Source organism: Lemur catta, chromosome 1 (genome assembly GCF_020740605.2).
Source record: "Lemur catta isolate mLemCat1 chromosome 1, mLemCat1.pri, whole genome shotgun sequence".
NCBI classification, from domain to species: Eukaryota; Metazoa; Chordata; class Mammalia; order Primates; family Lemuridae; genus Lemur; species Lemur catta.
The window spans coordinates 152913839-152925054 of record NC_059128.1 but is presented as its reverse complement, the minus strand read 5'-3'; positions in this window follow the sequence as shown (position 1 = coordinate 152925054).

Here is an 11216-nt window from a genome sequence, read left to right as displayed (position 1 = left end):
CAATAATAAATCAAGGCCACTGAAAATGTGTTGACCATGGCATTCGGGAAAGGGGAAGGGAGAGAGGGAGTCTCAACCAGGGGCTTCCTCCAGATTATAGTAACTGCAGCTGGATGGGCTGTTAGTTTAGTGGTCATAGCCAATTTCAAATTTTTCTATGTGACAAATCAGATCAAGCAAAGTGGCTGTGCTATGCTGGTAGGAATCAAAGGCCAGGGGACAAGTGAACAGAGAGCTAAAGAACGTAGTCTGAATCTCAAGAAGCAGAGGTGTAAGCCAGAAAGAAGACTGGAGGGTGCAGATAAGAGCAAGGCTGGTAAATCCTGGGACAGAAGTCAGCTATGTAGATAAATTGAGTGTAAGAGCTAATGAATCAAGCAGTACCTGAAAGGAGTTGAAATGCTCCTTTGTAGGGTTTTTGGTCAGATCCTAATAGGGTAAAAGGAACTTTGTACAAGTCAGGGTGATCATATATCCCGTACATAATTTAACTCTTCTACAGAATATTAAATTAACCTTAAATACAAAATTAACTTATACCAAGCAGCTTTTCTTGCCAGACAATGTATGAATCATGAGAAATATAAAAGTGAGACATGGCCCCTGTATGGCTAAATCCCATATTCTAGTTAAGGAGAAAGGCTTGAAAACAATCAAAACAAATCAATAGTACTAAACACAGATTGACGTGGATGAGGAGATACAGGAACACTCATACACTGCTGATGGGACTGCAAACTAGTGCAACCTCTATGGAAAACAATATGGAGACACCTTAAACAGATTCAAGTAGACCTACCATGTGATTCAGCAATCCCATTATTGGGCATCTACCCAAAAGAACAAAAGACATTCTATAGCAAATACATCTGCACCCGAATGTTTATAGCAGCACAATTCACAATTGCAAAGATGTGGAAACAACCCAAATGCCCATCAATCCACGAATGGATTAGTAAACTGTGGTATATGTATACCAAAGAGTACTACTCAGCTATAAGAAACAATGGCGATATAGCACCTCTTGTATTTTCCTGGATAGAGCTGGAACCCATTCTACTAAGTGAAGTATCCCAAGAATGGAAAAATAAGCACCACGTGTACTCACCATCAAAGTGGTTTCACTGATCATCACCTAAGAGCACATTTAGGAATAACATTAATTGGGTGTCGGGTAGATGTGGGTGGGGGGAGGGGATGGATGTATACATACATAATGAATGTGATTCGTACCATCTAGGAGATGGGCATGCTTCAAATTCTGATGGGGGGGAGGGCAATATACGTAACCTAAACTTTTGTACCCGCATAATATGCTGAAATTAAAAAAAAATACTAAACACAGATATGAACACAGTATGTGGAATCATCATTAAAATACCCTAAAAGAGTAAGGCAAGGCTAGAGAGAGGAGGAACATGTGAGCTGGGTAGGAAATAGGCTTTGCCAGGTATGAAGGCATTCAGTATGATAGTGCCTAAAGTGTTCTGGGCATGGTGAAAATACAAGAGTGGGGTGTCAGATACATGTAGGTGCCGATTGATGATTGGGAGAAGCAAGCTGGAGCCAGAGAGAGACAAGAGCTATGTTAGCCTTAGTCATAGAGCAGGATCTGTAGCAGCAGCATCACCTGGGAACTGCAAATTCTCAGGCCTCACACCAGCCCTACAGAATTAGAAACTCTGGAAGAGAAGATAGAGCCCAGTAATCTGTGTTTTAATGAGCCCTCCAGGTGATTCTGATGCAAAATGAAGTTTGAGAGCCACTGATAGGGAATCATTGAACAAGAGAGTGACAAGGCCTTATTTTTTTCTTAGGATGAAAACTAGCCAAGTATGGAGAATGGACTAGACTAATGGCTGAAGGCTATGGCTATTGCAAAATACAAGAAATAGGGGCTGAAAGTCAAATATTTTGAATGGGAAAATATGGGCCAGACTTTGGTGGTTAAGAAGGTGCTTCATGGCCTGGCAGCAATTTAGAATCTTTTAATTAGGAGAACACCAAATAACCCTCTTCTTTCAACATGTTTTCAATTGTTGAAGTACTGTCTATTTTTAAGTAGAAAGTTTCTCATACCTTTCATTTCAACATTTTTCTATTTTTTTCTTATTTCTCACATGATTGAAGACAAATGGCAACCTAACTTCAACAACAGGAGTTCAGGAGGCCCACAGTTCTGCCTAGGGTAGACTCAAATCTTGTGTCTTTATAATAAGCCTTGGAAATTTATCTGTTATAGACTAACTTATGTCCTCCCCAAAATTCATATGTTGAAGCTCTAACCTTCTATGCAACTATAATTTAAAGATAGAGCCTATAAAGAGGTAACTAAGGTTAAATGAAATAATAAGGTGAGAGCCTTGCTCCAATAGGACTGGTGTCCTTATGTGAAGAGGAAGAGTCACCAAAGATCTCTCTTTCTATCTCTGTGTGCACACAGAGAATAGACCATATGAGTACACTGCGAGAAGGTGGCTCTATAAATCAGGAAGAGAGACCTCACCAGAAACTAACCCTGACAGCATCTTGACCTTGGACTTCTAGCCTCCAGAAATGTGAGAAAATAAATGTCTGTTGTTTAAGCCATCCACTTTGTGGTATTTTGATATGACAGCCTGCGATGATTAATGCATTATTACAGATTACAGTGGAAACGATATGGTTCAAACAGATGTGGATTTAAACCCCAGTTCTATTATTCATTAGCTGTATCTTTGTGCCTCAGTTTCCTCATTGTAAAATATAGACAATGGGATAACATTGCCTCCTATGGTCATTTATTTATTCAATAGTTATTTATACAATGCTTTGTATATACCAGGTACTCAACAAATAATTGCTATGCTCTGAGGCTACAATGGAGTTTAAAAACAGACGTGATCTTTTCCTTCCTGGAGTTTATAATGTGCAAAGAAACAGATAAGAATGAATGAATCTCACAAATTTATGTTAATTTATAATTACAATCAGTGCTACAGCTTTTGTTGAAAAGGCATGTCTCCTCCAAGGCCACACCACCTTCTGAGGGCAGGCTTCTACCAATGAATGGTCAATGCAGGAGTATAAGATCCAGCTTGCTCATTCCAATTTAGGACAATTCTGAAGGGCCATCCCAGCTTCGGAGATTTTCGTGGGGTTAGTTAAATCCTTCTTATGACTACATCGCTGCTCCACTTCTCCCTCCCTAATGCTGTTTCTTTCCTTTCCCTTCCAAAAGTATTGACCACCAGGATGCTCCCTAACAAACTTCCATGTGCTAATCTCCACCTCAGTCTGCTTCCCAGGGGCCGAACATGCAAGAGCAAGTTTGTATGGAATAAATATAAACATGTTCTGCAATCAAGGATGGGAAGCCAAGATTCTTTAGTTGAACCTGGGGAGTGTGATATGGGCTCACACAACTCACTCCACTTCTGCTGCTAAAATGGAAGCCAGCAAGCACAGAAGAACCAGGATGGATAGGTAGGTGAGGCTGTTCATTGTCTTGATACCAACCAGTCACAGATCTTGTTTTGAGCTTTCAGGAAGTCCAAAGGTCAGATATGCTGGGTCAAGGCCTGAAATTGGAAAATAAAAACATCACGTGTACCTTAACCCTACCTATCTAGAGTTTAAGAATCAGTTGAAAAGACTATGACACACTCACAGAAATAGGTAAGGAGATGGACAGAATAAATAGCCTAGAAACAGGCCCAGGATAAAAAAACAACTGAAAAAGAAAAGGTAGGTTATTCAGCACTTTTGGAAAAATGATGTTAGAAAAAAATGGTTAGTTATTTGAAAAAAAAATAAAGTTCAATTTTCAATTCCCACCCCACCATAATAAATGAAATGAATTAAAGGTGAAAAAAAGAAGGTGGATGTAAAACAGAAATTGATTTTTTAAAAAAATAGAAAAACTAAAGAAAATATAAAGAGTAGGATGGATTATCTCTCTTTATGAATTAAACAATTGGAAGGAATAACAAAAAAAATACCCCATACTTGTGTAAGTCTGTCAAATCAGTATAAATCAAAATGAAAGTAAAACAACAATTACAACAAATAAACGCTACAAATAGGATAGAAAAAGGCTTAATATAGAAAAATACCCTTAATATAGAAAAATAATGTATAAATCAGTAAGAAAAGTAGTAATAGTATGATTTAAAATAGGAAAGAATATTGATAGGCAATTCACAAAAGGACAATAAAAGGGGTATTAAACATACATAAATGTTTATCATTACTAATAAAAAATAAGTCATAATAATATGACTGTATCAAATTGGCAAATATCTTTAAAATGATTTTACCTATTGTTAACCATTTATCAACAGTAATCGGCACAACAATTCCACTTCTAAGAATTATCCTTCAGAAATAAACAGAGATAGAGATAAAAGCTTTGTTTTTAGAAAACTTATCTGAGTGTTAATTAGAAAAAGAAATTAGAAACAACCTAACACTTCAACAATAGGTAAAGAGTGAAATAAATAAACATCACAGCTTTGATGTTTTCTAAGCTTCTAATAAATAATACAAATGAATAAAATGATGTATTTATAGATATATTCAGTATATGCATCTTATATGATTGATAGTAATTCAAGCAAAATCAAGTGAATGGTTATTTCTCTTCCAAGGCTTTTAAGTACACAGAAATCAATGTCTTTACAAATTTATTTAACGTACTTTTGGTGAGTACCTTCCATGTCTCAGGTACTGGCAGAGATACTGTGTAAGCTGCTTTGGACTGTGTGGGTCCTTTGGATCTATAGCTTACTTGCAACCATATGATATGGAGCTAAACTGTGAGTGTAGAACCAGACCCAGAGAAAATGTGACTGTCACACTTGGAGTAGTCCTGAGATGAGTATTGGGAGCTAAAGTTTCAAGCTAAGGGATCTACAGCCAGATAGAATGAAAGCAAAGAACAGTAGACCACAGCAGGCAAAGAACCAGACAAATAGTGGTTTGGGGTATTTTTGGAAACCGTGTGGTATTTCCTGTGCCCGGATTTTTATGTATTCCCATCTAGTTCTGTTGCTTGTACAATCTTATTCTATGTGCAATGAGGGAACCATGGCAGGTCTTTGCATTAATTAGGACAATGTCTTTGAGTAGCAAGGGGCAGGAACCAATTTGAACCGGCTTAAACAAAAAGTCGAACACAATGAGCAAGTGCTGTTTTAGCCTCGATGGCGTGTGGGTGGATTGTCTGGGAATATCATTCCAGGAAACAGAAGTGAGGAAAAGGGAAGAGTGAAACAAAAGTAGGGAAAGATAATATGTAGACGTATTATTAAGTTTCCCACTTTACAGGTGACTGGTGCTGGGTACCATGAGACTTTTGGAGGCATCTTTAAAAATGTGTTTCAGAACTGTCAGCCCAGGGAATAAAAAAATGGGACGCACTTATCCATTGGATTCCATTCAATATTAATTATGGTGCCCCATAAGCATTAACTTCCTCTGCACTTCTGGACTGTATATGCATGGCTACTGAGGGGGCCCACAGGTGTTCCATACACTAGGGTTAGAGAAGCAAATGAAAGATGTAGGCTGAGGCAAGGTGCTATCAGTTTGCACCTACATGAAGATGGTTGAAGCCTGAAAAGAACTAGCTCCATATATAAGAGGCAGGGCTTTGAGTATTTGGAATGTTGTACAAGAGATGTCCTATATATAAGTCTGTGTGACTCAAAGAAGAGCAGAGACACACAAAGGCAGAAATAGAGCTAAACCTCAAAGCAACTGCAACCAGATTTTCAAATTCCATCTGGACTTTCTCAGTCTCAAATCTCTGTATCTCTTTGGTTGGGCTTCACCCTTTTTGTCTCCCTATAAGTAACTTTCTCTACAGGGCAAAATCTTAACTCTTAATGGCTTCTACACATTTTGCATTTTACAATTTCAGCCTCAGTAAACAAACTGACATGCTTAGATCCACATCTAAAATTCCTAAGGCACAGCTTCATTGGCCTATTTTAGTCCATTCTTGGACTAATGAATATGGTTAAAGAGAGATGTCATGTAAAGACATGAGGACACTGGTGGAAACATATAATACAGTAGGAGAGGAACAGTTTCCAAAAGAAGAGCAAGATACCAAGCAGACAATACCAGAAATGTGTATCTCATGTTATAAGTGAGGAGGTGCAGTGAAGAGAAAACATTTGATAAAGGATATAAAGTCTAGAAGTACCTATAGCAAAAGATCAAAACAAAACAAAACAAAACAAACAAACAAACAAAAAAAATCCCAAAGTCTGAATCAAGGCAGGAGTTAATGACACGGAAAAGGATAGAAATGATATTAATGAGTAATAATTAATAGGCCTTGTGACCCATGTTAGTTTCACATGGCACCCTTAAAGTCTCCATTAACAGGAACTTATGCAACAAACGTATTTATTTATGTATTTTTTTACAGATGAAGTCTCCTGTCTCTCAGGCTCCAGTACAGTGGCTATTCACAGATGCTATCATAGTTCACTGCAGCCTCAAACTCCTGAGCTCAAGTGATCCTCCCACCTCAGTAGGCATGTGCCACCATACCTGGCTGCAACAAACATTTACGGTACCAGGAGCCAAGTTCTGTAAGAAGTGTTGCGGCTGCCATGGTGCATAAGACACAGTCTCTCCACTCAAAAAGCAGACATTCATGTGACTTAGCAACAGCAATACCTCATTTTTAAGGAAATCTTTCATTAATGCCTTGAGATCCCTGGCTTCATGACATGGAATCTAGTTAACAGAATATTAGCGCACACACTTTTCTTTACAGAAGGTCAAGGCCTGAGTTTGGGGAACTCTTCATTTGGATTTAATGCTTCATGTCTGATGATAAAAATACCAGACTCAGGAACATGGAATTGTTCTGTTTGGGCATAGCATAGTAAGAAAGCATTGAAACTTGATAGCAATTCTCACTATTTGATTTTTTTTTTCTCTTGGATCTTGTCTAGCTTCAAATAATAATGAACAATCTAGTTATTATATTTCAACCATATTCATGGGTCATGACAGTTATCCCACACCTATTCTATACAGTAAAGTGCTGTCAACTAGGACTCCATTTGTCTTTCTCTTGTTGAATACCTAATCATTTTTTAAGATCTACTTCAAATATAAGCATTTAGATAAAGCCTTCTGGAAGTCGAATTAATTTCTCCCTCCTCTAGGATCCCATGTCATCTTCTGTCAGTTGGATAGTAATTATTTGTTTGTAAGATTTGTCTCTATCCCTCTAGACACTGAGTTTCTTAAAGGCAGGAACCTCATCTGATTAATCTTTACTTCCCCAGGACTCAGCAGAGTACATGTCCTATAGAAAGTTCTCTGATCTTGGGGGAGGAGTGGATGCTGAATTCAGGACATTTTCCCTCTTTCAGATTAACAGTGCAAAGATGCTCAGTCTAAGTCACCAAAGTTTTCATGACTTTATTTCCTCTAAATGAACAAAAGATCCTTGCGATGTTTTCAGTACAGTTGGCCAACTAACTAGAATGTCACTGATATTTCAGACTCAGTGTACGACAAAAGCACTATTGTGTTTTTTTTTTTAGTTAAGTGTGACAGCTCCTGTGAGAAATTCTATAAAGAATCATAGCATTTGCACAAGACCAAGATAAGGGAAATCTAATATAAACCATGTTATAATATTCCCATTATTTTTATTATTATTTTATTTTTAGGAATTAGAGCTCCAACCTCAGAGAAAATTGTGGTCTATCTCAAAGGAGGCCATCAGGAAAACAATACACAGTAAAAACAAAACATAAAATATAGAAAGCCTTCTGTAGGGGTGAGAGGCAATTTTTTTTCACACTTTTTCCCTCAACTGATAAGTGATAGGGCACGCTGCTAAATCTCCTTCGTTCATTTGAAGGGTATTTGACATAATACTGATTTAAACCTATTGTTACTTTGATTTCAGTCCTGAAGGCAGAGTAGCTCTAAACTACTAAGTTAAAAAAAAAAAAAAGCTATATATAGTGTAATAATAGTTGAAAAGAACAGTTTTCCAAAAGTGAAAATAGAAAATCTAAAGGATAATCATCACAGTAACAACAGCTACAATTTGTGAGTGGCCTATTGTGTGCTCGACACCACTATCGGTGTTTGTAGTAGGGCGTCATTGAGGCTTAAACTGATCATGGAGAAATGGGTTATATTTTTACAGATGGGAAAACCAAAGCTCAGGAGGATAAATGATTTAGCAAATTTCACATCAGAAGTAGAAGAGCAGATATATAGACACATACAACATGAATGAATCTCATAGCTATGGAGTTGAGAAAAAAGAAGCCAGACGTGAAGGATGACACAATGAGTACATTTACATAAAGTTCAAAAACAGGCAAAACTAATCAATGCTCAAAAAAGTGTAGCGATTAGTTACTTTCGTAGGGTGGAGTTTTACTCAGAGGGAGTGTCAGGGAGCCTTCTGGATTACTGGAAATGTTCTGTATCTTGACATGGGTGGTAGTTCAAAAGTGTATACGTATGTGAACACTCATTCAGCCCACAAAGATTTGTACCCTTTACTGTATATAGGTTATATCGCAATTAAAAAGGTAAAAGTAAAAGTAAGGGAGGAAAAAATGAGTTTAGCTCTTCGACTTCTCATTCCATTAGACACTCTTTCTGCAGTCAGTTTCAAGTTTTTAAGTTAAACACAGGCTCTCACTCATTTTTATAGTATAGTGCACAAAGAAGTCTCCACAGATAATTTAATAAACTATTGTATGTAAGTTAATGTAGCAGAATTGTACATTACAAGGAGGTTGGTTATGAAAAGATGATATAGTAAGCTGGGAGTTTTGTAAACCTTGTTAAAGGAAAGGGTTGGATTTTATTTATAATGGGAACCACTGAGGATCTATTTGTTTATTTATTTCAATTGACAAATAAAAGTTGTATAAATTTATAGTGTACAATATGATGTTTTGATATATGCATACATTGTGGAATGACTAACTCACGTTATTTAACATATGCATTACCTCACATACTCATTTTTTTGTGTGATGGAAACACTTATAATCTATTCTCTTAGCAATTTTCAAATATGCAATATATTGTTACTCACTGAAGTCACTATGGTATACAATAGATCTCTTAAACTTATTCCTCCTGTATAAATGAAATTTTGTGTTTTTTAACTAACATCTCCCCAATGACCCCAACCCCTGCCTCATGTAACCACTAATTTACTCTATTTCTATGATTTTGGCTTTTTTATGCTGCATCTGTAAGTGAGATCATGTGGTATTTGTCTTTCTGTGCCTGGCATATTTTATGTAGCATAGTGTCCTTCAGGTTCCTCAATGTTGTCACAAATGACAGAATTCCACTTTTTAAGGCTGAACAGTATTCCTTTATACATATACCACATTTTCTTTACCCATTCATATGTTGATAGACACTTAGGTTGATTTCATACCTTGGCTATTGTGAGTTATGCCGCAATGAACATGGGAGTGCAGATATCTCTTCAACATACTGATTTCATATTCTTTGAGTACATACTCAGCAGTGAGATTGCTGGATCATATAGTAGTTCTATTTTTAATATTTCAGGGAACCTCCTTACTGTTTTTCATAGCAGTTGTACTAATTTACATTCCCACCAACAGCGTACAGGGTTCCCTTTTCTCCACATTCTAACACTTATTATCTTTTATCTTTCTGATAATAGCCATTCTAACAGATGTGAAGTAATATCTCGTAGTGATTTTAATTTGAATTTCCCTGATGATTAGTGACATTGAAGATTTTTTATATACCTGTTGGCCATTTTTGTGTCTTCTTTTCAGAAATGTCTGTTCAGGTCCTTTGCCCATCTAAAAACTTCAGTTAATTGTTTTCTTGCTATTGACTTGAGTTCCTTATACATTTTGTATTATCCCTTATCAGATGTATGCTTTGCAGATATAGTCTCCCATTCCACAGGTTGCCTTTTACTGAGGTATTTTATATAAGAAATTTTATGATCATATTTGCTGTTATGGGTGAAATGGATTAGAGAGAATGGGTGGGGCAAGGAAATGCCTAGGAGCAGAGAGCCAGTTAGAAGGCTGTTATAATAATCTCTACAAAAGTGGGGAGATCTTGAACTAAGAGTTATGACAGTGTGGTTGGTAGATGAAATAAACATATGTTAAGAAAGGAGAACTGAGTAGATGTTCAGATCAATCAGATGTGGGTAATGAGGAACAGATTGAAGGGAGCTGATTCAAATGGTTAGGTGGGCTGATTCAGACTGAAGCAGGCTCTATTCTACCACCAGTGAAACAGGGCCAAAGTATATTGCTAAAGCTAGGCAGGTTGTCAGGGCTCTAGCCAAGTGATTTGGGATTCAGGGAAGGGTTTTAATACTTGTAAAAAAAAAAAAACAACTTGATTATTGTTATGGGTTGAATTGTGCCTCCCCAAATTCCTACATTGAAGTCCTAACCTCCAGTGCATCAGAACGTGACTGTATTTGGAGACAGGGTCTTTAAAGAGATAGTTGAGTCAAAATGATGTCATTAAGGTGTTCATTTGGGTGGATCTAATCCAGTATGGCTGGTGTCCTTACAGGAAGACATTAGGACACACAGACACACGGAGGGAAGACCATATGAAGACACAGGGAGAAGAGGGCCATCTGCAAGCCACGAACAGATGCCTCAGATGAAAATAACCTTGTCAACACCTTGATCTCAGACTTCTAGGCTTCAACTGTGAAAAAATAAATTTCTCTTGTTTAAGCTTCCTGGGCTATGATGCTTTGTTGTGGCAGCCATAGCAAATAATACAAGCGTCACTAATACAAATGTCATCCTGGACCTAAGTCCATTCAAATCAGAGAGGGCACAGGCCACGAGGACTGGGTGCTAAGTCATGCAACTCAGAAAGCAGGCAGGGCCACCAAGCACCCTTGATTAGTGCTCTTATAGCCAAGAACTAGTTCTAAACTCCATCCACTGGTAATGAAGGGGCTTCAAATGTTATTTCAGATTTGATTCTCACTTACTCAAAGACAGAGCAGAGCAGAGCTATAGGTAGAAAGTCTAATTCTGATGCTGGGCAGAGTCAGAAGCAAGCACGACCTGACTGACCATCTCAATTTCAAAAATAACTAACTGTATAGCAACATACAGCAAAAAGGAATGCTAGATCTAGTCAGAATTGACTTGATAAACAATTAAGATATTTGTTCCTACTTGCACATTCCTTGGATA